Source organism: Chiloscyllium plagiosum, unplaced genomic scaffold, assembly GCF_037043375.1.
Source record: "Chiloscyllium plagiosum isolate Xiang-an unplaced genomic scaffold, Cpla_swu_hap1 HiC_scaffold_31, whole genome shotgun sequence".
Lineage (NCBI taxonomy): Eukaryota > Metazoa > Chordata > Chondrichthyes > Orectolobiformes > Hemiscylliidae > Chiloscyllium > Chiloscyllium plagiosum.
Genome location: NW_028270169.1, coordinates 82,941,605 through 82,969,087, shown reverse-complemented (window position 1 = coordinate 82,969,087; position 27,483 = coordinate 82,941,605). Strand labels below are relative to the sequence as shown.

The following is a 27,483-nucleotide window of genomic DNA, read 5'->3' as shown; positions in this document are numbered from 1 at the left end:
GTCAGTGACAGGAATTGAATCTCAATCAGTGACAGGGATTGAACCTCCGTCAGTGACAGGGATTGAACCTTTGTCAGTGACAGGGATTGAATCTCAGACAGCGACTGGGATTGAACCTTAGTCAGTGAACGGGATTGACCCTCAGTCAGTGACAGGGATTGAATCTCAGTCTGTGACAGGGATTGACCCTAAGACAGTGACATGGATTGAATCTCAGTCAGTGACAGGGATTGAGCCACAGTCAGTGACACGGATTCAGCCTCAGTCAGTGACAGGGATTAAACCTCAATCAGTGACATGGACTGAATCTCAGTCAGTGACAGGGATTGAAACTCAGTCAGTGACAGTAATTGAATCTCAATCAGTGACAGGGATTGAACCTCCGTCAGTGACAGGGATTGAACCTTTGTCAGTGACAGGGATTGAATCACAGACAGCGACTGGGATTGAACCTTAGTCAGTGAACGGGATTGACCCTCAGTCAGTGACAGGGATTGAATCTCAGTCAGTGACAGGGATTGAACCTCAGTCAGTGACAGGGATTGACCCTCATTTAGTGACAGGGATTGAACCTCAGTCAGTGACAGGGATTGACCCTCAGTCAGTGACAGGGATTGAATCTCAGCCAGTTACAGGGATTGAAACTCAGTCAGTGACAGTGATTGAATCTCAGTCTGTGACAGGGATTGAACCTCAGTCAGTGACAGGGTTTGAGCCTCAGTCAGTGACAGCGATTGAATCTCAGACAGTGACAGGGATTGAACCTCCATCAGAGACAGGGATTGAATTTCAGTCAGTGACAGGGATTGAGTCTCAGTCAGTGACAGGGATTGAACCTCCATCAGTGACAGGGATTGAACCTCCGTCAGTGACAGGGATTGAACCTCAGTCTGTGAAAGGGATTGAATCACAGCCAGTGACAGAGATTGAATCTCAGTCTGTGACAGGGATTGACCCTCAGTCTGTGACAGGAATTGAATCTCAATAAGTGACAGGGATTGAAAATCAGACAGTGACAGGGATTGAATCTCAGTTAGTGACAGGGATTGAACCTCAGTCAGTGACAGGGATTGACACTCAGACAGTGACAGGGATTGAATCTCAGTCAGTGACAGGGATTGAATCTCAGTTAGTGACAGGGATTGAATCTCAGTCAGTGACAGGGATTGAACCTGCATCAGTGACAGGCTTTGAACCTCAGGCAGTGACAGGGATAGAATCTCAGTTAGTTAACTGGGATTGAATCTCAGTCAGTGACAGGGATTGAACCTTAGTCAGTGACAGGAATTGAATCTCAATCAGTGACAGGGATTGAACCTCCATCAGTGACAGGGATTGAACCTTAGTCAGTGACAGGGATTGAACCTCAGACAGTGACAGGGATTGACCTCAGACAGTGACAGGGATTGGACCTCAGTCAGTGACAGGTATTGAGCATCATTCAGAGACAGGGATTGAGCCTCAGTCAGTGTCAGGGATTGTACCTCAGTCAGGGACAGGGATTAACCCTCAGACATTGACAGGGAATGAATCTCAGTCTGTGACAGGGATTGAACCTCAGTCAGTGAGAGGGATTGAACCTTAGTCAGTGATCGGGATTGAACCTCAGTCAGTGACAGATATTGAATCTCAGTCAGTGACAGGGTTTGAATCTCAGTCTGTGACAGGGATTGAACCACAGTCAGTGGCAGGGATTGAACCTTAGTCATTGACAGGGAGTGAATCTCAGTCAGTGAGAGATATTGAACCTCAGTCATTGTCAGGGATTGAAACTTAGTCAGTGACAGTAATTGTATCTAAGTCTGTGACAGGGATTGAATCTCAGTCAGTGACTGGCATTGAACCTCAGACAGTGACAGGGATTGAATCTCAGTCAGTGACAGGGATTGAGGCTCTGTCTGTGACAGGGATTGAACCTCAGTCAGTGATAGTAATTGAATCGCAGTCAGTGACAGGGATTGAATCTCAGTCAGTGACAGGGATTGAACCTCAGTCAGTGACAGGAATTGAATCTCAATCAGTGACAGGGATTGAACCTCCGTCAGTGACAGGGATTGAACCTTTGTCAGTGACAGGGATTGAATCTCAGACAGCGACTGGGATTGAACCTTAGTCAGTGAACGGGATTGACCCTCAGTCAGTGACAGGGATTGAATCTCAGTCTGTGACAGGGATTGACCCTAACACAGTGACATGGATTGAATCTCAGTCAGTGACAGGGATTGAGCCACAGTCAGTGACACGGATTCAGCCTCAGTCAGTGACAGGGATTAAACCTCAATCAGTGACATGGACTGAATCTCAGTCAGTGACAGGGAATGAATCTCAGACAGTGACAGGGATTGTATCTCAGTCTGTGACAGGGATTGAGCCTTTGTCGGTGACAGGGATTGATTTTCAGTTAGTGACAGCAAATGCTTCTCAGTAAGTGACAGGGATTGACCCACAGACAATGACTGGGATTGAATCTCAGTTAGTGACAGGGAATGAATCTCAGTCAGTGACTGGCATTGACCCTCAGACAGTGACAGGGATTGAATCTCAGTTAGTGACAGGGATTGAGCCTCAGTAAGTGACAGGGATTGAACCTCAGTCAGTGACAGGGATTGACTCACAGTCAGTGACAGAGAATGAATCTCAGCCAGTGACAGGAATTGAACCTCAGTCAGTGACTGGGATTGAATCGCAGTCAGTGACAGGGATTTAATCTCAGTCAGTGACTGGGATTGACCCTCAGACAGTGACAGGGATCTAATCTCAGTCAGTGACAGGGATTGAGCCTCAGTCAGTGACAGGGATTGAACCTCAGTCAGTGACAGGGATTGAATCTCAGTCTGTGACAGGGATTGAACCTCAATCAGTGACTGGGATTGAATCTCAGTCAGTGACTAGGATTGAATCTCAGTCAGTGACAGGCATTGAATCTCAGTCTGTGACAGGGATTGAACCTCAGTCAGTGACTGGGATTGAATCTCAATCAGTAACCGGTATTGACCCTCAGTCTGTGAGAGGCATTGAATCTCTGTTAGTTACATGGATTGAATATCAGTCAGTGACAGGGATTGACCCTCAGACAGTGACAGGGATTGAATCTTAGTCAGTGACAGTGATTGAGTTCTGTCAGTGATAGGGATTGAACCTCAGACATTGACAGGGATTGAACCTCCGTCAGTGACACGGTTTGATGCTCAGTCAGTGACAGGGATTGAATCTCAGTCAGTGACAGGGATTGACCCTCAGACAGTGACAGGGATTGAATCTTAGTCAGTGACAGTGATTGAGTTTCAGTCAGTGATCGGGATAGACCCTCAGTCAGTGTCAGGGATTAAACCTTAGTCAGTGATAGTGATTGAATCTCAGTCTGTGACAGGGATTGAATCTCAGTCTGTGAGGGGGATTAAAGCTCAGTGAGTGACAAGGATTGAACCTTAGTCAGTGACAGGGATTGAACATCAGTCAGTGACAAATATTGAACCTCTGTCAGTGTCAGGGATTGAACCTTAGTCAGTGACAGTGATTGAATCGCAGTCTGTGACAGGGATTGAATCTCAGTCAGTGACTGGGATTGACCCTCAGACAGTGACAGGGATTGAATCTCAGTCAGTGACACGGATTGAGCCTCAGACAGTGACATGGATTGAACCTCAGTCAGTGATTGTGATTGAATAGCAGTCATTGACAGGGATTGAACATCAGTCACTGACAGATATTGAATCTCAATCAGTGACAGGGATTGACCCTCAGTCAGTGAAGGGATTGAACCTCAATCAGTGACAGGGATTGACCCTCAGTCATTGACAGGGATTGAATCTCAGTCTGTAGCAGGGATTGATCCTCAAATAGTGACAGGGATTGAATCTCAGTCAGTGACAGGGATTGAGCCTCAGTCAGTGACGGGGATTGAGTCTCAGTCATGACAGGGATTGACCCTCAGTCAGTGACAGGGATTGTATCTCAGTCAGTGACAGGGATTGAGCCTCAGTCAGAGACAGAGATTGAACCTCAGGAGTGACAGTGATTAAGCATCAGTCAGTGACAAGGATTGAGCCTCAGTCAGGGACAGGGATTAACCCTCATACATTGACAGGGATTGAATCTCAGTCTGTGACAGGGATTGAACCTCAGTCAGTGAGAGGGATTGAACCTTAGTCAGTGATAGGGATTGAACCTCAATCAGTGACAGATATTGAATCTCAGTCAGTGACAGGGGTTGAATCTCAGTCTGTGACAGGGATTGAATCTCAGTCAGTGACAGGGATTGAACGTCAGTCTGTGACAGGGGTTGATTCTCAATCAGTGACAGGGATTGAATCTCAGTTAGTGACTGGCATTGACCCTCAGACAGTGACAGGGATTGAATCTCAGTCAGTGACAGGGATTGAGGCTCTGTCAGTAACAGGGATTGAATCTCAGTCAGTGACAGTAATTGAATCGCAGTCAGTGACAGGGATTGAATCTCAGTCAGTGACTGGTATTGAGCCTCAGTCAGTGACAGGGATTGAACCTCAGTCAGTGACAGGGATTGAATCTCAGTCAGTGACAGGGATTGACCCTCAGACAGTGACAGGGATTGATTTTAGTCAGTGACAGTGATTGCGTTTCAGTCAGTGATGTGGATTGACCCTCAGTCAGTGACAGGGATTGAATCTCAGTCTGTGACAGGGATTGAAACTCAGACATTGACACGGATTGAATCTCAATCAGTGACAAAGAATGAATCTCAGTCAGTGACCGGTATTGACCCTCAGTCAGTGAGAGGCATTCAATCTCAGTCTGTTACAGTGATTTAATCTCAGTCAGTGACAGGGATTGACCCTCAGACAGTGACAGGGATTGAATCTTAGCCAGTGACCGTGATTGAGTTTCAGTCAGTGATAGGGCTTGACCCTCAGACAGTGACAGGGATTGAATCTCATTAAAATTGACAGGGATTGATTCTTAGTCAGTGACAGGGATTGACCCTCAGACAGTGACAGGGATTGAATCTTAGTCAGTGACAGTGATTGACTTTCAGTCAGTGATAGGGATTGACCCTCAGTCAGTGACTGGGATTGACTCTCAGACAGTGAAAGGGATTGAACCTCAGGTAGTGACAGATATCCAATCTCAGTCAGTGACAGAGGTTGAATCTCAGTCTGTGACAGGGATTGAACCTTAGTCACTGACAGGGATTAAACCTCAGTCAGTGACAAATATTGAACCTCTGTCAGTGTCAGGGATTGAACCTTAGTCAGTGACAGTGATTGAATCTCAGTCTGTGACAGGGATTGAATCTCAGTCAGTGACTCGGATTGAATCGCAGTCAGTGACAGGGTTTGAACCTCAGTCACTGACAGATATAGAATCTCAGTCAGTGACAGGGATTGAATCTCAGTCAGTGAAAGGTTTGAACCTCAATCAGTGACAGGGATTGAATCTCAGTCAGTGACAGGAACTGAATATCAGTAATGACAGGAATTGCATCCCAGTTAGTGACAGGGATTGAACCTCAGTCAGTGGCAGGGAGTGAATCTCAGTGAGTCAGAGGGATTGCATCTCAGTCAGTGACAGGAACTGAATCTCAGTAAGAGACAGTACTTTTATCTCAGTCAGTGATAGGGAATGAACATTTGTCAGTGACAGGGATTGAATCTCAGTTAGTGACAGGGATTGAATCTCAGTCAGTGACAGGGATTGAGCCTCAAATAGTGACAGGGATTGAACCTCAGTCAGTGACAGGGATTGTATCTCAGTCAGTGACAGGAACTCAATCTCAGTAAGTGACAGGACTTTAATCTCAGTCAGTGACAGGGATTGAACATTTGTCAGTGACAGGGATTGAATCTCAGACAGTGACAGGGATTGAATCTCATTCAGTGACAGGGATTGAGCCTCAGTCAGTGGCAGAGTTTGCATCTCAGTTAGTGACAGGGATTGAATCTCGATCAGTGACTGGGATTGAAACTCAGTCAGTGAGAGGGATTGAATCTCAATCAGTGACAGGAAGTGAATCTCAGTCAGTGCCAGGGTTTGAATCTCAGTCAGTGACAGGGATTGAGCCTCAAATAGTGACAGGGATTGACCCTCAGTTAGTGAGAGGGATTGAATCTCAGTCAGTGACAGGGATTAAACCTCAGTCAGTGACAGGGATTGTATCGCAGTCAGTGACAGGGAATGAATCTCATTCAGTGACAGGAATTGAACCTCAGTCAGTGACAGGGATTGTATCTCATTCAGTGACAGGAATTAAATCTCAGGAAGTGACAGGAATTTAATCTCAGTCAGTGACAGGGATTGAACCTTAGTCAGTGACAAGGATTGAATCTCAGTCAGTGACAGGGATTGTGCCTCAGTCAGTGACAGAGATTGAACCTCAGTCTGTGACAGAGATTGAATCTCAGTCAGTGACAGGGATTGAATCTCGATCAGTGACCGGCATTGAATCTCAGTCAGTGACAGGGATTGAATTTCAGTCAGTGACAGGATTTGAATCAGAGTCAGTGACGGAATAAATCTCAGTCAGTGACACAGATTGAACCTCAGTCAGTGACAGGGATTGAACCTCAGGCAGTGACAGTGATTAAGCATCAGTCGGTGACAGGAATTGTGCCTCAGTCAGTGACAGGGATTCAGACTCATTCAGTGACAGGGTTGAACCTCAGTCAGTGACAGGGATTGAGCCTCTATCAGTAACAGTGATTATGCCTCAGTCAGTGTCAGGGATTGAATCTCAGTCAGTGACAGGGATTGACCCTCAAATAGTGACAGAGATTGACCCTCAGTCAGTGACAGGGATTGAATCTCAATCAGTGACAAGAATTGAATCTCAGTCAGTGACAGGGATTGAACCTCAGTCAGTGACAGGGATTGTATCGCAGTCAGTGACAGGGATTGTATCTCATTCAGTGACAGGAATTAAATCTCAGGAAGTGACAGGAATTTAATCTCAGTCAGTGACAGGGATTGAACCTTAGTCAGTGACAAGGATTGAATCTCAGTCAGTGACAGGGATTGTGCCTCAGTCAGTGACAGAGATTGAACCTCAGTCAGTGACAGAGATTGTATCTCAGTCAGTGACAGGGATTGAATCTCATTCAGTGACAGGGATTGAATCTCTGTCAGTGACAGGGATTGAATCTCTTTCATTGACAGGGATTGAATCTCAGTCAGTGACAGGAATTGTATCTCTGTCAGTGACAGGGATTTAACCTCAATCAGTGACAGTGATTGAGCCTCAGCCAGTGACAGGGATTGAACCTCAGTCTTTGACAGGAATTGAGCATCAATCAGTAACAGGGATTCAATCTCTGTCAGTGACATGGATTGAGCCTCAAATAGTGACAGGGATTGTCCCTCAGTCAGTGAGTGGGATTGAATCTCAATCAGTGACAGGAAGTGAATCTCAGTCAGTGCCAGGGATTGAATCTCAGTCAGTGGTAGGAATTGCATCTCAGTTAGTGACAGGAATTGAACCTCAGTCAGTGACAGGAATTGAATCTCAATCAGTGACTGGAATTGAATCTCAGTCAGTGACAGGGATTGAATCTCAGTCAGTGACAGTAATTGAATCGCAGTCAGTGACAGGGATTGAATCTCAGTCAGTGACTGGTATTGAGCCTCAGTCAGTGACAGGGATTGAACCTCAGTCAGTGACAGGGATTGAATCTCAGTCAGTGACAGGGATTGACCCTCAGACAGTGACAGGGATTGAATTTTAGTCAGTGACAGTGATTGCGTTTCAGTCAGTGATGTGGATTGACCCTCAGTCAGTGACAGGGATTGAATCTCAGTCTGTGACAGGGATTGAAACTCAGACATTGACACGGATTGAATCTCAATCAGTGACAAAGAATGAATCTCAGTCAGTGATCGGTATTGACCCTCAGTCAGTGAGAGGCATTCAATCTCAGTCTGTTACAGTGATTTAATCTCAGTCAGTGACAGGGATTGACCCTCAGACAGTGACAGGGATTGAATCTTAGCCAGTGACCGTGATTGAGTTTCAGTCAGTGATAGGGCTTGACCCTCAGACAGTGACAGGGATTGAATCTCATTAAAATTGACAGGGATTGATTCTTAGTCAGTGACAGGGATTGACCCTCAGACAGTGACAGGGATTGAATCTTAGTCAGTGACAGTGATTGACTTTCAGTCAGTGATAGGGATTGACCCTCAGTCAGTGACTGGGATTGACTCTCAGACAGTGAAAGGGATTGAACCTCAGGTAGTGACAGATATCCAATCTCAGTCAGTGACAGAGGTTGAATCTCAGTCTGTGACAGGGATTGAACCTTAGTCACTGACAGGGATTAAACCTCAGTCAGTGACAAATATTGAACCTCTGTCAGTGTCAGGGATTGAACCTTAGTCAGTGACAGTGATTGAATCTCAGTCTGTGACAGGGATTGAATCTCAGTCAGTGACTCGGATTGAATCGCAGTCAGTGACAGGGTTTGAACCTCAGTCACTGACAGATATAGAATCTCAGTCAGTGACAGGGATTGAATCTCAGTCAGTGAAAGGTTTGAACCTCAATCAGTGACAGGGATTGAATCTCAGTCAGTGACAGGAACTGAATATCAGTAATGACAGGAATTGCATCCCAGTTAGTGACAGGGATTGAACCTCAGTCAGTGGCAGGGAGTGAATCTCAGTGAGTCAGAGGGATTGCATCTCAGTCAGTGACAGGAACTGAATCTCAGTAAGAGACAGTACTTTTATCTCAGTCAGTGATAGGGAATGAACATATGTCAGTGACAGGGATTGAATCTCAGTTAGTGACAGGGATTGAATCTCAGTCAGTGACAGGGATTGAGCCTCAAATAGTGACAGGGATTGAACCTCAGTCAGTGACAGGGATTGTATCTCAGTCAGTGACAGGAACTCAATCTCAGTAAGTGACAGGACTTTAATCTCAGTCAGTGACAGGGATTGAACATTTGTCAGTGACAGGGATTGAATCTCAGACAGTGACAGGGATTGAATCTCAGTCAGTGACAGGGATTGAGCCTCAGTCAGTGGCAGAGTTTGCATCTCAGTTAGTGACAGGGATTGAATCTCGATCAGTGACTGGGATTGAAACTCAGTCAGTGAGAGGGATTGAATCTCAATCAGTGACAGGAAGTGAATCTCAGTCAGTGCCAGGGTTTGAATCTCAGTCAGTGACAGGGATTGAGCCTCAAATAGTGACAGGGATTGACCCTCAGTTAGTGAGAGGGATTGAATCTCAGTCAGTGACAGGGATTAAACCTCAGTCAGTGACAGGGATTGTATCGCAGTCAGTGACAGGGAATGAATCTCATTCAGTGACAGGAATTGAACCTCAGTCAGTGACAGGGATTGTATCTCATTCAGTGACAGGAATTAAATCTCAGGAAGTGACAGGAATTTAATCTCAGTCAGTGACAGGGATTGAACCTTAGTCAGTGACAAGGATTGAATCTCAGTCAGTGACAGGGATTGTGCCTCAGTCAGTGACAGAGATTGAACCTCAGTCTGTGACAGAGATTGAATCTCAGTCAGTGACAGGGATTGAATCTCGATCAGTGACCGGCATTGAATCTCGATCAGTGACCGGCATTGAATCTCAGTCAGTGACAGGGATTGAATTTCAGTCAGTGACAGGATTTGAATCAGAGTCAGTGACGGAATAAATCTCAGTCAGTGACACAGATTGAACCTCAGTCAGTGACAGGGATTGAACCTCAGGCAGTGACAGTGATTAAGCATCAGTCGGTGACAGGAATTGTGCCTCAGTCAGTGACAGGGATTCAGACTCATTCAGTGACAGGGTTGAACCTCAGTCAGTGACAGGAATTGAGCCTCTATCAGTAACAGTGATTATGCCTCAGTCAGTGTCAGGGATTGAATCTCAGTCAGTGACAGGGATTGACCCTCAAATAGTGACAGAGATTGACCCTCAGTCAGTGACAGGGATTGAATCTCAATCAGTGACAAGAATTGAATCTCAGTCAGTGACAGGGATTGAACCTCAGTCAGTGACAGGGATTGTATCGCAGTCAGTGACAGGGATTGTATCTCATTCAGTGACAGGAATTAAATCTCAGGAAGTGACAGGAATTTAATCTCAGTCAGTGACAGGGATTGAACCTTAGTCAGTGACAAGGATTGAATCTCAGTCAGTGACAGGGATTGTGCCTCAGTCAGTGACAGAGATTGAACCTCAGTCAGTGACAGAGATTGTATCTCAGTCAGTGACAGGGATTGAATCTCATTCAGTGACAGGGATTGAATCTCTGTCAGTGACAGGGATTGAATCTCTTTCATTGACAGGGATTGAATCTCAGTCAGTGACAGGAATTGTATCTCTGTCAGTGACAGGGATTGAATCTCAGTCAGTGACAGGAATTGTATCTCTGTCAGTGACATGGATTGAGCCTCAAATAGTGACAGGGATTGTCCCTCAGTCAGTGAGTGGGATTGAATCTCAATCAGTGACAGGAAGTGAATCTCAGTCAGTGCCAGGGATTGAATCTCAGTCAGTGGTAGGAATTGCATCTCAGTTAGTGACAGGAATTGAACCTCAGTCAGTGACAGGAATTGAATCTCAATCAGTGACTGGAATTGAATCTCAGTCAGTGACAGGGATTGAAACTCAGTCAGTGACAGGGATAGAGACTCAGTTAGTGACAGGGATTCAACCTCAGTCAGTGACAGGGATTGAACCTCAGGCAGTGACAGTGATTAAGCATCAGTCGGTGACAGGAATTGTGCCTCAGTCAGTGACAGGGATTCAGACTCATTCAGTGACAGGGTTGAACCTCAGTCAGTGACAGGGATTGAGCCTCTATCAGTAACAGTGATTATGCCTCAGTCAGTGTCAGGGATTGAATCTCAGTCAGTGACAGGGATTGACCCTCAAATAGTGACAGGGATTGACCCTCAGTCAGTGACAGGGATTGAATCTCAATCAGTGACAAGAATTGAATCTCAGTCAGTGACAGGGATTGAACCTCAGTCAGTGACAGGGATTGTATCTCAGTCAGTGACAGGGATTGAATCTCATTCAGTGACAGGGATTGAATCTCTGTCAGTGACAGGGATTGAATCTCTTTCATTGACAGGGATTGAACCTCAGTCAGTGACAGGAATTGTATCTCTGTCAGTGACAGGGATTTAACCTCAATCAGTGACAGTGATTGAGCCTCAGTCAGTGACAGGGATTGAACCTCAGTCATTGACAGGGATTGAGCCTCAATCAGTAACAGGGATTCAATCTCTGTCAGTGACATGGATTGAGCCTCAAATAGTGACAGGGATTGTCCCTCAGTCAGTGCGTGGGATTGAATCTCAATCAGTGACAGGAAGTGAATCTCAGTCAGTGCCAGGGATTGAATCTCAGTCAGTGGTAGGAATTGCATCTCAGTTAGTGACAGGAATTGAACCTCAGTCAGTGACAGGAATTGAATCTCAATCAGTGACTGGAATTGAATCTCAGTCAGTGACAGGGATTGAAACTCAGTCAGTGACAGGGATAGAGACTCAGTTCGTGACAGGGATTCAACCTCAGTCAGTGACAGGGATTGAACCTCAGTTAGTGACAGGGATTGAATCTCAATCAGTGACAGGGATTGACGCTCAGACAGTGATAGGAATAGAATCTCAGTCAGTGACAGGCATAGAATCGCAGTCAGTGACAGGGATTGAGCCTCAATCAGTGACAGGGATTGAGCCTCAGTCTGTAACAGGGATTGAGCCTCAGTCAGTGACAGGGATTGAGCCTCAGTCAGTGACAGGGATTGAGCCTCAATCATTGACAGGGATTTTTGTCATTCCCATGTCAAACTGATCATTTACCGGCTGCTGGGCTGCCGTCATTGCCGCTGAGTTTGCCCTTGCATTTCCTTGAGAAATGGAATCGTTATTTTTCGTGTGGGCATCAAAATTACACACAGCGATTGATTTAGGCAATAGGACCGCTTCCAAGAGGCCAGAAATCTGATCACGGTGTGTGATGGGCTTTCCGGTGAAGGTCAAGAAGTCCCTGTAATTCCACAGGGTTCCAACATCATGTGCATCTCCGAATGTGTATCTGCTATCGGTTAAATATTCGCTGTGTTTCCCTTAGCCAATTTACATGCCCCAGTCAAGGCCATCAGCTCCGCTGCTTGCGCTGATCGTTGAGAAGCGAGTGATCTCGCGTTGAATACCTCATGGGTAGTTACTACAGCATGCCCAATAAAATTCTGGCCTATCTCCTTGCTCCTGAATGCTGACCCATCCACCAAAAAAACGCCATATTTAGATTCTCAAGTGGTGAATTCTGCAATTTTTGTCTCGGCAGCACATTTTATTAATTACAGCGATACAACCATGTGGGTCTCCGTCTCCTTCTGCAATGAGAGGATTAGCAGCATTAAGGACGTTACATCATTTTATTGCAATGTTAGGCTTCTCCAATAACACAGTGTTATATCTGAGTCAACGTGCTGCCGACGAATGTGCTGTCTTTTGCTCGGAAAGCAGTGAGGATACTGCATGTGCGATCAGTTTGGTTAAGTCGCCAGAGCCGATTCTCTCCCTGGACACTGCAACAGCCTTTTCAGCTGCAACCACAGCTCACAGGCATTTACGTAATCCTGCCGCTACGAGGTCTAGTTTAGCCGAAACATAAGCTGCCAGCCTGAATTTTCCCCCATGATCCTGCAACAACACAGATGTCATGCAGCCATGTTTCTCATCTACCGTTTGACCGAAGGCTTGTTTGGATTCGGAATCCCCTGTGTGGGTGGACTTTGAAACGTCTTTTTCAATTCAACTCGGCCGCTGGGATCCATTGCAACGGACCTTGGTTCTGCTACCCTTTTCCATGGGCCATGTCACTTCAGGGCGCCTCAAGATTTGTGTAATGTGGGATAAACGTTCTTCAGTAGGAGTGTATGCCCCAAAAGGATAGCAATTGTTTCTTCATGTGAGGCCTTGGAATTTGCTGAATGACTTGCACTCTGTCTTCACCAATGGCCCTCCCTTGTGCAGATATTAAGTGACTGAAGAACTTCACCTGTTGTTGCATAAATCGAAGCTTTGCGAGACTGGCTTTGTGCCCTTCCCTCGTGCAATGCAAGGGAATCCTTCTCACATTGTTCCTCTGTCGGTGCTAGTATTAAGCAATCGTCTACTGATTGCGGAAGCGCAGACCCAGGGGTTAAAACAAGAGTCTCCAGACTCCTGCGTGGAGCCTCATTATATATGGTGGGTGACTCACAGTAACAGTGACAAAGTCGTGTGAACTCATAAGATTTCCCTTTGAAAGAAAAAGCCAACCAGAATTGACTATCTGGATGCACCGTCACACTAAAGAATGTATTTGCTAAATCCACAGCAGGGAACCATTTACTGTCCGGTAGAAATTGAACTAATACAGTATAGGGTTTGGGAACATTTGATGCGCGCGGGACAACACTGTTATTGACTGCCTGCAGGTCTTGAACAAACCTGCATTCCTCCGGTTCACTTGGAATTTTTGCCTTTTTGATCAGAAAAATGGGAGTTCTCACCGGTGAGTTTACACAGGGGATTATCTCTCTAGCCTTTGGGAAGGATTGAAAGACTGGAGTAACTACGTCCATGGCCTTGGGTTTTATCGGGTATTGTGCCCTGCCAGGACGATACTCCGACTTCGTGGTTACTCGTATTGGTTCACAACCTCGTATAAGCCCCAAAGCATGTTTTCCTTTTACGCATAATTCAGTAGGGACCGTTATTAATCTTGGGTCTGAGAAGTTTATCTTAGGGAAACGCCAGGCCAACCTTCTAGGCTCTTCAGGGCTAGCGGGGGTTACCTCGACTGTTCTATTGCCTGAGTTAGACAAGTTAATTTCTTCCTATATGTCCGCACATCTGCATTAAACCACATACCCAGAACATCCAACATTTCGTTCTTTATGCCTTTAGTACCCATGGCCCCAAATCCTGCCACCAGTCACTGGACACCTTCGCCAGTGACACGCGAGGAGCGTAGCCTTCCACATCAAAAATATAGAGCTTACTTGCCGTCACAGGCACTTGACATAAGTTCACACTGACTGCACATTTGCCATCCCTTCAATAAAATTCGCACAATAACAACTGACCTGGTTTAACCAATCCCCTGAACCAACACTTCTCTTATGGTTCCTCAGGGCCATCGTGGTGTATGTGTGCTGTGCAGTGCAGCACATAACCGCAAAAAAAAAATCGGTGTTAATAGGATTAACATGGTTACCCGCTTCCAGGGCGAGTGAATTGCTAACTGAACTCATTGCTCTCTGGCTTAATCGCCACTCATAGACATACACCAGGGGTCGTGGGTTGTATTTTACAGTTTACACTTGTGAATCTTCCCTTTGAATTACCTGCAAGCCCGTCGGAGTACTGAGCAAATACAACCCCAGTCTCACTATGAGATCCCGAGCCATCAAATGTAAAGGACAGAATTCTGCTAACAAAGTTGTGAATTAGAATGTATACACATTACTGATTTCACACAATATGGGTGCGGTAAAACTCTCTCATATCACGAGGCCTGATGCCTCCATTGAGTTCAGGAACATTCCACTCATCTTTATTGGCGTCAACTCTCTGAACTGTCTTGATTTGAGGAGTGAATGTGCTGGCCATATATCTACCAAAAAGGTAATTGGTGTACCTTCCACATATAACATGGAGGTAGGCATCGACATATACGCATCATTGTTATATTGAACATATTGTCCACACTTCGCAGTCTCAATGCTCAATATAGAGTTGGGACACATCTCAGTGCCCGTTAGTTTAGTAGAAGTGATTAGCCTAAGGGATTCTTCGTTGCCAACTATAAAGGAAAGAGATTTACCTGTACCTTGTGGCCTGCCCACCTCAGTCGTCCCCTGTCAGTCACCATGCTGTCCAGCCTCCAGGACCGATTGAGGCTGTCTGTGCGGGCACTGTCTCGACCAGTGGTCCATTGCTCCGCAAACAAAGCACCAGCCAGATCTATCTCTGCAAGCGCACTTCCGCGATCCCTTCCTCTTTTGTGAACTCCTCCCGTGCCTCTCTCTTTTCCCGCAGTTCCTCCCTCCAACGGCTGAACGACCATTTGCATCATAATAAGCTGAGGTTTATGTGATTTCTGTTCCATCTTTACTTTCCGCTTATGGTTCTCTTGAGCCAGCAATGTTTCAGCATGTATCACGTATTGTTCTATCTAATCCAGCTTTCCCGTGTCCCAGGTAATACACGGATATTGTTACCTATTTTGTTGTTTCGTACTGCATTCCATTGATGAAGCTGCTCCTCAGGTCTGCCTCAGACAGTGTGATCTCTGCCGTCGTTATGTCCTTGGGTGGTATCAGTCCACAATAGACCTTATCGACTTTCGTGAGGCAGTTAAGGTACTGGGACATTGTCTCGACTTCTTTAGGGATTCTTGCTTCAATTGATTGTGGGTACGATATGCTATTGGTGATTCAGCAGACCCTGGGGCGGCGACCGTTGACTTGGAATCTTCGCGAAGTGGATCTCGTAGGGGGGCTGTAGCTCTTCGAGGGCACCCATTAAGGTCAGGATCTGATCCAGTCTTAAGACACTGTACAGCTTCATTAGGTTATTTTCCGTGTGTTTGTGCATGTGCGCTGGTGTTTGTCCGTGTACTTGATCTATCTTTTATTCGAGATTTTCTTTCCCTGAAATCAGACACAGCCTTCAACATGTTATAAGCTCTCCAATTCACAGGTTCTACTTTACCCTTCCGTTTCTCCTTCTCTCTCTCTCCTCCAACGATGACCTCAGCATTTGCAACTGCATGTTACTAAAACTTCCTTCCTCCAGAAAACCACGTTCCTTGATTTACATCTTTAACTGCTTTACAGAAACTGGGCCATAATTATTTAGCATATATTGTATTTTTTCTTGACCATTCCGAATTGTCTGACGACCCTCTTTTTGTTCACTCTTGCTGGAGCCAATTTTCATGGATATTGGAAAAGTGTTCATCTCTCTCTGTCTGTCTATCTGTCTGTCTATCTGTCTGTCTCTCTCTTTCTCTCTCTCTCTCTCTCTCTCACGATACCATAATCTTCTCTTTGCCAATATAACTTGCTTTTACCTCCGGAGGTCCCCTCTCATTGGGCGTGACCGCCTCATTGCCTTGGTTTTCACAAACCAAAAACCCACGTAACTGGTACAGCTTTGGCGACCCCAACGCTGCCCATGTGGCTCCAAGTCTCAACCCACCGTTAATCTTGCTGTCTCTGAAACTCTCGAGAGACGGCAATCCTTTCCCTTGAGCTTTACTCGAATACCGCGCGAGAGTTCACTGGTCCCTCTTCCTGGTTCATTTATTCTCTTCGAACGAGTCTCTATGTCGGATTACTTTAGCCACAACTCTTACCCTGACCCTATTCAATTCGGAACGCGACTCTGGGGCGATCCACTTATCCCCAGTCCTCTCACGCAAAGGGGACAATTCAGCGCTGGAGATGAAGTGAAAGACCTTCAAGGCAGTGGCGCGTACACCTCCTGGGAATCTTCAAAATCTTACCCAGTCGCAGGGTCCCAGGCGAGCCCCCTAGGTTACTGCCGTGGAATTTCAATTGACTCGACGCAAATGCTACCAAGAGCAAAGAAAAAGTTTATTTTTGAAATTTGCAGAGTGGACCCGACACATTTGCAAGACGCCTCATGAAATGGACGCCTGACGGTTTCCACATGTTCCCTTTATACTATATATTGCCTTGCCTTATCACACCTCAAGCCAGGAACCTGGATCAGCCGAATTCCTTTCCACACATGGAGTTGCTTTTTCTAATTCATTGACTGCTGATATAATAGATTATTGGCCTTGAGAGTCAGCTGTAAATTAGGTTGAACTTTACATCTTTTCTGTCTTTTTGCAAAGTTAGATCTATAGTTCTTTGTTTCAGCCATGGTTTCACAGATTTCACAATAAATGATAATTTTCCATTACAGGGGATCAGACTGACAGTGACTCAATAAGTGTGATGGAGTGAGGATGATAGTGACACAATGAGGGTGAGGTGTCAGCGTGGTAGTGACGCAGACTGTGTGAGTGGATCAGGCCGATAGTTGCGCAGTGAGGGGGGTCAGAGTGATAGTGATGCAGTAAGTGTGAGGTGGTCAAGGTGATAGTGAAACACTTCGTGTGAGGGGTCAGTGTGACAGTGACGCAGTAAGAGTGAGTGGTCAGGCTGATAGTGACGCAGTAATTGGAAGGAGATCAGGCTGATAGTGATGCAGTAAGCGTTCCTGTGTCAGGCTGATCCTGACGCATAAAGGGGAAGGGGACAGGGTGATGGTGACGCAGTAAGTGTGATGGGGTCAGGCAGAGACTGAGGCAGTGAGTGTGAGACAGTCAGGATGATAGTGAGGGAGTAAGTGTGTGCGTTCAGGCTGTTAGTGACAGTAAGTTGAGAGTGTCAGGCTGATAGTGGCCAATGAAAGTGAGGTGGTAGGGGAATAGTGACGCAGTAAGTGTGAGGCGTCAGGCTGTTAGGGATGCGGTAAGTGTGAGGGGTCAGTCTGATAGTGAAGCAGTAGGTGTGATGGGGTCAGGCTGATAGAGACGTAGCAAGTGTGGTGGGGTCAGGCTGATAGTGTCACAGTATGTGTGAGGGGTCAGGCTGATAGTGATGCACTATGTGTCCGTGAGTCAGAGTGATCCTCATGCAGGAAGTGAGAGGGGACAGGGTGATAGTGAAGCAGTGAGTGTGAGGGGGTCAGCGTGATGGTGACGGAGTAAGTGTGAGTGTTTAGGCTGATATTGATGCAGTAAGGTGAGGGCGTCAGGCTAATACTGGCCAGTAAGTGTTAAGTGACAGGGTGATAGTGATGCAGGAAATGTGAGGAGTCAGACTGATAGACACGGTGAAATTATGAGGGGTCAGGCTGATAGTGATGTGGGGAGTGTGCGAGTGTCAGGCTGATAGTGACGCAGTAAGTGTGTTGGGAGCAGAGTGATAGGAACGCAATAAGTGTGAGCGGCTCTGGATGATAGTGACAGGTCAGTATGAGGGGGAGGATGGTAGTGATGCAGTGAGTGTGAGGTGTCAGGATGACAGTGAAGCAGACTGTGTGAATGTGTCATTGTGATGGTGACATGGCAAGTGTGATGGGGTCAGGGTGATAGTGACGCAGATGCTTTCAGGGGGTCAGGTTGTAGTGATGCAGTAATTGTGAGGGGTCAGGGTGATAGTGACTCAGTGAGTGTGAAATGTCAGTGTGATAGTGACACAGAACATTTGAGGGGCCAGGCTTATAGTGACGTAGTATGGGCAAGAGGTCAGGGTGACAGTGATGTAGATGCACTTACAGGGCCAGGTTGTAGTAAAGCTGAAAGTGTGAGTGTCTCAGGCTGATAGTGATGAAGTAAATGCGAGGGGCTAAGGCGGATAGGGATGTAGAAAGTGTCCATGGGTAGTGCTAGAAGTGACGCAGTAAATGTGAGTGTTGAAGCTGATAGTGACGCATTAAGTTTGAGTGGATCATGCTGATCTTGACGCAGTAAGTGCGACGTTGTCAGGATGATAGTTAGGCTGTAAGTGTATGGGAGCACAATGATCTTGACGCAGTAAGAGTGGGGATTCAGGGTGATAGTGACGCAGTAAGCATGAGTCGGTAAGTCTGATAGTGACGCAGTATATGTGAGGGAGTCAGCCGGGTAGTGGCGCAGTATGTGTGAGATGGTCAGGCTGATATTGATGCAGTTAGTGTGTTGGGGTCAAAGTGATAGTGACGCAATAGGTGTAAGCGGTTCAGGATGATAGTGACACAGTGGGTGTGAGATACCAGTGTGATAGTGACGCAGTAAGTGTAAGGGGTCAGGATGACAGTGACACTAAGTGTATGGCCCTCAGTGTGATAGTGCCGCAGCAAGTCTGGGGTGTCAGGGTGTAAATGACGTCGTAAGTGAGAGAGGGGCATTGCGATAGTGAAGCAGTAAGTGTGAGGGGGTCAGGCTGATAGTGACACAGTCAATATGACGGGGCAGTGTTTTAGTGACAAGATAAGTGTGAGGCGTCAGTCTGATTCTTACATAATAAGTGTGATGGAGTCAGGCTGATAGTGACACAGTAAGTGTAAGGAGTCAGGGTGATAGTAACATAGGAAGTGTAAGAGCGTGACTGATAGTGACAAAGTAAGTGTTAGGCAGTCAGGCTGATGGTGACGCAGTCAAAATGAGGGTCTCGAAGTGAAAGTGGCGCAGTAAATGTGAGGGCGCCAGATGGATAGTGATGCAGTAAGTTTGAGGGGTTCACGCTGATATTAAGGCGGGAAGTGTGAGGGGTCAGGTCTATAGTGATGCAGTAAGTGTCGGCGGGTCAGGCTGATAGTGATGCATTCAAAGACCAAATATCCAAGGCTCACTGTAGTGCTGAACAGCGCGACTTCTCAAGGCGAAGACAAAAATCAATAGTTCTCATCATGGTCATAAATCACAATGCTTCATTTTAAAATTGTCCTCTCCTGCTTCTAGATTCACCAATGAGGGAACAAAATTTAATTGCACCACCCTGTTTATCTCTTCAAATATTTTGCAACTCTCAATGAGATTACCTCGCTTGTTTTGAAATTGTTAAAAAAAGGCCGGATTTGCTCAATTTCAATTCAGAGGACTAACGTTCATCCATGATATCAAAGCTAATCACCATTCGTGGTATTCCTCATATGGCATTAGTATCTTTCCTAAATTGAGGGTTATAATTCCTCATACTGTAGTCCAAGTGCGGTCGAACTGAGCCACCATACATTGGAAATAATGCTTCGTTCTCGTGCCCTGAAATCCTCCTGCAGCTTTCACAACAGACTTCTACAACTGCTCCTAGACTTCAATGACTTATTAAAAACTTCTCCAAGATGCATTTCTAAACATGTGTACTTTCTACTTCAAACCTTCGACAAATAATCTCCACACATTTCCCTCCTGACAAGTATGATAAAGACAAATCGTTGCTATTTATTAAATCATGAGGGACATGGATAGGTTGACTCGTCAAGGTGTTTTCCGGCTGGTGAGGAAGTCAAAATTTAGAAAACATCGGTTTAAAATTAGTGGGTAAGGATTTAAAAGGGACGTCAGGGGCAACTTTTTCAGATGCGTCCAGAATGAGCTGCCAGAGAAGTTGTTGGAGACTGGTACAATATAACATTGAATGGCATCTGGATGGATATATGAGTAACAAGGTTTAGAGGGATGTGGGCCAAATGTTGGCAAATGGGACCTATTAATTTAGGATAACTGTCTACCATGGTCAAGTTGAAAAGAAGGGCCACTTTCCGTGTTGTATTGTTCAACGACTTGTTGAATCTAGAAAAACCGCAAAAGCTTTGCAAATAATTCCGTCAAGACGATTTCAAGTTCCAAATCTTCGGTTAATCTTCCTCTCTTGTGCTCACAAGTTCATTACCTGATGTCAGAATTTACGGATTAGTTGCTGGATCCATTCCTGTAAATTGGCCCCTGCATTCTTTATAATTCCGATATTTTTTTTTACGAATGTAGCTAGTGTTTATGGACTTAGCATCAATATTTCTAATACCATATGTCGATGAATATTAAAACACAACAGCATATCGAATTTGGCACCAGATGATGAGAAATTGAGTCAAAATCGATCGGATGCAGTGGGACAATGATCTTCTCTTCGTGTGGTGAACATCCGTGACTCTATAATTCGACGAAGAATCATTCCCACAACTTCAGCTGTGGCAGAATCTAGTTTGCGGTGAAAGCCTGTCAATCTGCTAAGGGAACGTACGTCTGGGTCTTTGCAAAGGATTTGGCGAAATCTTTGGGTCTTGACAATTTGTTCTTCCAACAAATTACGTATTTCATGAATTCAGTTGTTTTCCTATGAAAATTGGAGATTCTGCCGCAGCTGTGATGGCCGAGAGGTTAAGGCGTTGGATTCGAAATCCAATGGGGTCTCCCTGCGCAGGTTCGAATCCTGTTCACAGCGTAGAATCTTTTAAAAGTCATTAATTCCTTTGCAGGATTTGGATTTCGTGCAGCTTGAGCTTTGCATTTAATCAAAAGTAAATTTTCAACTGTGAGGAATCCGAAGTAATTTCAAGACTGACCCAGTTATCTAATTGAATAAATTATATGTCGAGACACAAAAGCCACCAACTTCCAACACGAATCAGTTTCAACACATTTGTCGAACTATCGTGAAATTTGGATGTTCGGGGGGTGGAATTCAGCAAAACAAGAAGCAATGCAATACACTTACCTGCAGGTGATGATTTTTTTTTAAGGATCAGATGAAAGTCAAGCTGAGAAAGTTGAACCTAATTTACAGCTGACTCTCAAGGTCAATAATCTATTATATCAGCGGTCAATGAATTAGAAAAAAGCAACTCCATGTGTGGAAAGGAACTCGACTGATCCAGGTTCCTGGCTTGCGATGTGAAAAGGCAAGGTGATATCAGCGTAGTAGAATTTTCTGGAAATATTAGAAATGTAATGTTAACGGTCTTCTGCTGTCCACATTCATAAGAAACTGTGCATTAAGAACTGAAATTGAAAATTAACGATGAAAATCAGCCTTAGCCCTCTGCTTGTGGTGTAGCTTTGTTCAGAACAATTGGTTGTTGTTGAGGCTAATATTGACCAAAATAATCGATGGGAAACTTATCCACGGCCTTCGTTGGAGCAGTTGGTGTGGAGAGCTCAGCTTGAAGAACCAAATGCCAATTATTCATCCTGGCTGTCTGAAATGCTAGATAAACATACTCCCAGTTTAATGAGAAAACCTTTGCTATCAGAGTTAGATGATTTCATGTCAGCATGTTCCGATATGAGAAGACACTCCATGGAGTAGATGTGACTTAAATATTGACTCTAACATCAGAGATGTTGACACATTTCTGCACCAAAACAGCACTACCATTGGTATCAAATCTAACTGAACAAAGGACTAGTCACTTAGACATTTCCTGTCTGCAGACTCTGCCGATGGACCGTTCAGGCCCGATGTAGGAATAGGGCGTGGTGACATCTGTTCGCAAGTGGATCACTTCATTCTTGCTCACGATCCATAAACCGGAATTCATTTTGAATTTCTTAGCCACTGCATGATAAGTGGGACATAATGCACAGGTTTGCTTCTCGAAAGAAAGAGCGAAATCGTATTCAATGCAGACGCAAATTCAAGTTGTCCCTGGTCGACCAGAAGACAGATGTCGCGAAGCAAAGTGAATACAGAAAACAATCAATGTTTTCTGGGAGTCAAAAAGATGTCCTGGAAGAGCGGAAACATATATTTGGAACTAAACTCACATACCACTTCCACAGACTAAATGTTCTTGAACCGTTATCTTAATTTGATCTTCTTGTCCACCATTGCTGCAAAAATTATCTTAACAACTCAGAACTTTGTGTTCTTTGATATTCTCTCCTTCATGTTTCTCTTGATTTTGAAACTAAAACCGAGCAATAGTAATGCACCCTATTTCACTTGCAAAGATCAGAAGAAGATCAATTTATAAGAGAACAGAAATAAAGCTACGTCTGTCTTGCGAGAGAAAACACAGTTACCATTTCGACTCCAAAAAGTCTTCTTCAGAAGTCTGCGCAATGAACTCGAAATAGTTCAGACCGAAAATGAAAAAAGAAGCCGAAATGCCGCGAATACCCCACCCGCAAGCGCATCAAGTCCTACTCGAATATGCCGGATTACTCCCATCAACATCAGGGGAGAACGGAACAAAGCTCATCCTGCAGTTGGCAACCTGTTATGACGTAGTTTGTGAAGTCAGAAATCTGATTGGGTAAAAAGCGGGATGAAAGCGGGATATAGGAAGGCTGGAAAAGCAAGTGCGTGCTTTGCTTTGAAGAAGGTTGGCAGTGATGGAAATGGAAATTAACGACAGTAAGGGGGGCTTAATTAATACTCAGCATCGTTGCAACACACAGGGATGCAATTCCTTTTGCCAGGTTTCTGTTCTGCCATTTTATAATCACGACTGCTGCCGGGTTTGGTTTCCATTCCAGGCTTAGATAACTGCCTGATGGAAGTTTGCACATTCGCCCAATGTCTGTGTGGTTGCTCTGGTTTGCTGCCACATTCTAACCATTTGCAGGTTATTTGGAATCGCCATTGAATGCACACGGTTACAGAGACAATGATGTGGAGAGTGTCTGGATAGGAAGTACTTCAGAGGATTTTTCTGAACTTAAATAGACAGAGTGGGCTTAGTCTGCTGTTTCCTGGGTGAGCTACATGCACAGAGGGAGGTCAGGGTATTCTTCCCTGAGGGAGATATATTGACAGAGTTGGGTTAGTTGCTCTTACCTGTGTCAGTCACGCAGATACAGTAGGGCCAGTCTGCCCTTCCCTGGGCGAATTTCTTTCACAGAGTGGTGACAGTCTGCTCTTTCCTGCCTGAGTGAAACAGAAAGAGCGGGGTCAGTATTCTCTTCCCTCGATAATTTATGTTGACAGTCTGGGTTCCGTCTGCTCTTCCCTGGCGAGTTACATTGGTAGAGTGGGGTTATTGTTCATTCATTGGGTGAGTGCCATAGACAGAATGGGATCAGTCTGCTCTTCCCTGAGGGAATTATATTTATAGAGTGGGGTCAGACTGCTCTTCAGAGAATGACTTATATTGAGTGTGGGATCAGTCTGCTGAGTTACACTGAGAGTGTGGGTCAGTCTGCCCTTCCCTGGATGAGTAACACTGACTGAGTGGCGTCAGTTTGCTCTTCCCTCAGTGAGTTACATTGACAGAGTGGAGTCAGGAGTGGCATCTTTGAGGAGTTGACAAAAGTAACTCGTCCCCTACATCTTTGGGATAATTAGGGATGGGCAGTGAATCTTTTCTCATTGAAAGACAACTGTGTCCCAGAAATGCATTTCTAATAATTGCATGTACTAATTCGACACTGCAAGCGGTCGGGAATAACTTGAGGAGAGGTGCAGGGTAGAATAATTAAAGTCAAATGCACTGATGCCGAGGAGACATGACACAAGGTGTGAATGTGGACCTGATGGTGCAAGGCTCAGTGTCAGTGCTATTGGTTCAGCATTTATTTCTCACTGTTCGCAATGACTCACACACCACTGCTGTCAATTCACAACAATGAGCCTGTTCATCTTGGTTTGAAAATCCCTGCGTGTGTATTAACGTGGTTAATGGGACGCGAGAGGAGATGAGCACATCCGCTTTATTCTGTCAATTTAAACAGATGAAAATATCTGTTGGATGCCAATGCAAGAGGATACTCTCTTTTTCTTTGCCTTTTCAGTGGGGCATGCTCAGCATTGAAATGTCTGCTTTTGCACAAGCAGAGTTTGATTGCCATTCATACTGAGCAACGCTAATACAGAAAAAGCGTTTACGAATTCCTGTGATCAAGTGGTTCAGGCATTGCACATATGGACGACAAATCTGGCTTTAACGTGGCGCCGTGGCTTAGCTGGTGAAAGCACCTCCCATCATACTGGAGCCTGCTCATTGTATTGAAAGCTCGTTATTTCTCGCAAGTATTGTGTTGCTGATCGAGAAACTCAGTGTCTGTTTGAATTACTTTATATTTTGATTTCGAGTTCCTGCTTCATTTTCCAGGTTTAAATCCAGTAGTGTATGTTGCTCTTTTTAACTACTATTTTAACCTGGAGATTCTTCTCGCAGTTCCACAAGCACTTCTGCTTCTCATCCTCTTATTCTCATTCCTTCATTCCCAGTTTTGTGGAAATTAAGTGGTGAGGCAGGAGACACTGCAGCATTCCCGGGGAATGTTGTGGTAATGGCACTGACACCACGACACGATCACCCTCATTCTCTGCTGTCACCATTCATTTGTTGTACACCAACAGTAAATGCATCCTTGTTCTTCTTCAGCTATCATGTAATGACTTTCTTTTTCTGTTGGATAAGGAATTCAACTTTAACTTCGAAAGGGTCTTTAGATTTTGAGGAAGAAATGTCTCCTTGCCTCAGGTCGAAGTGACAGGCGCATTCTCCAGAGAATGTGAGACTACTTCGACCGACTCCAGCCAGGCGTCAGAAAGCCTCTCAGCAGTTCGAATCTCAAACTGTCTGTGAATGTCAGGCTTTTCAAGAGCAGAAATGGGAAATGAGGGATATGGACAGCCAAAGAGTCGGAGAATGTGAAAAAGGCCCAGGAGGATACAGAGACAAATATAGAAAAAACAAAGACACATATTGAGGCAGACACTAAAAGAAACAATTCTCCATTCGGCGTGACTGCTAACTAACAGAAAGCAAAAGGAAATGTAGCCATTAAAACATAGCCTTCCACCAGCTCAGGAAAATGAAAGTAGCATGACAGCTGATTAAGTCATTTTAAGATTGTAAATTCGACGTTTGTAAGCTCAAGAGTGATGTTGATAAATATCCTGATTCGACAGGCAAAATTATTATTTTCCCAACAGTATAATCTAGAAATCTATAACTAACCTGTTTCCTGTCCATCTAAAAAAAAATCTGTTTCTCTCCACAGATGTTGCCAGGTGTAGCGCGTTTCTCTATCAATTCTCGTTTTTAGTTCAGATTTCCAATACCTGGATCTTTTTGATTTTTAATAACCTGGCACAAAACCAAGCATTACCAGGTTCGGACCAGTGGTCAGAAATACTGGTACCACGACATACCTGCACAATAAAACATTCATTCCCTGTCCGAAAATAGAACTAATGCCATGGCAGTTCTAGTTCCAAATCCTCACTACGAGATTACACTGAATGAAGACAGACGCTCTTGCACTTATTCTCAATGAAATGGCTTTTCCCTTTCATTTATGGTCAGTTTCACTGCAGATTGTTTTCTACTCGGCTTCAAGTTTTGCAGAATGGAAAAACCCATTTGGCCCATGGTGCAGTCTGGTTTAAAGACATTCGTCTATTCTATTCCCAGTTTCCGGCTTTAGTCCATAACCTTATGTGTTCTGATGTTTCCAGTGCAAATGGCAGTGAGGTTCTCACTTTGATCTTAGATGACACAACAATGGGATTGAAGTTTGACATAGTCACACTGTGTTATTACCCACGTCGTGTCTCCCACAGAAAGAGGCACACAGACACATTCCCCGAGAGAGGCAGAGTTCTCAGGATTTGACCAGCTCCTTGTGCTTCACTTCAGCTGTCCGCTCCAACATGCAAGTTCAACTGCCAAAAGGCAGCTTTTGGTTAAACCAAAGTCAGTTCTACAGACAATGAGAGACGTTGTTCTGAGCTAGAATTTGAAGTGGGCGAAAGAAACTGTAAATTCAAAAACCCCAACCCTTCCGTTCCTGATAGACAACAGGGATGGACTAACACGCCACATCCTCGTGATTTTAAATGCGAACCGATAATCCCCTAACTCGAGTCAGGCGTGTTACCAATTCTGTCACTGACCCAAAGACCAGGTTTAGCTGTGACAGTTTGTCTATAGGTAATGTAAACGTCCACATTAGGGAAACAGCATTCACAAGGTGAAAAATCAGCAAACATAATCACCGTCACTGTTTCACTTGGAATTCCGCACTCTGTGAACCATTTCGTTTCACTGTACTTTCATATTTGAAGTTTTTTACATTCCAGAGCCTGAACTAATTCAGCGAGAAACCACTGGTCATTTCGAGCCCGTCATCCGGAATGAGGCGAGTTGAACGATGCCTTTCTTGCTGCCAACACATCAGCGCAGCTCAAAACGAGCTCGGGTTAGCATCAGTCTTTACTTAACTTGCTGCAGTATATCTGCTGAACAACATCAGATTATCGCAGCATTGCCTTCTTCAAATTGAAACCAAGGGCGATAATATGAACCGCCTTGGAAACTTGGAGAGAGAAACACTGCTGACGAAGACGGTTATGACGTGAAGAGCAGGCACTAGAGTTTGTACAGGTCCCAAAGGCTACTGCAGTGTCAATGGACATCCCTGCATACAAGTCTGAGTTTGCATTGCCCAGAACAGGCTTTCATTCCCAGTCAGGAGATATAGATTTAATTCTCTTCTTGTGAATTATCCGAATGAAAACTAAAGCCTGGCTGCACCCAGAACACACTCACGGATCCTGCCAGAACAATTCAGTGATCGATCAGCATCTGTCAGGAAGGACAATGGCAGCAAATACAAGCGAAAGCTGTCACAGCAATTACCCCTCCAAGGTTCTCGCGTTTCCCAGTTGAAAATATTTCGCTGTTCCTTCAATGTCACTACGTCTAAACCCTTGCCTCATGGCATCATGCCTGTACCCCGCTACTGAGGGCATCCAGGGTTATGCGGAGTAACTCAAAATCTCAATCTCTCGAGTAATTAGGGATTGACGGTGCATCCCATCACATTGAGCAATGACTTTATCCCAGTAATACGTTTCCTAAAGCTGCAGTTTCTAAGGGAACACTTGCAATCTGTCGGGAATAAGTTGAGAAGTGGAACGAACGAGAGGAAAATGTGAAAGGCAATGATGACTGGGAGGCATGAGACAGCAAGTGAGTGAGGAGCTGGTGCAACGTTCAATGTCAGTGTCAGTATTTACTGACCACTATTCACTCTGACTC

At 45.0% G+C, this 27,483-nt stretch overlaps 1 non-coding gene across 1 annotated transcript; it reads left to right on the top strand.

Annotated features, from left to right (window-relative positions):
- Window positions 1–20,851: 20,851 nt before the first annotated feature.
- trnas-cga (transfer RNA serine (anticodon CGA)) lies at window positions 20,852–20,933 on the top strand. The gene has a single exon. It is a non-coding gene; the product is annotated as a tRNA-Ser (tRNA).
- The last annotated feature ends 6,550 nt before the right edge of the window (window positions 20,934–27,483 follow it).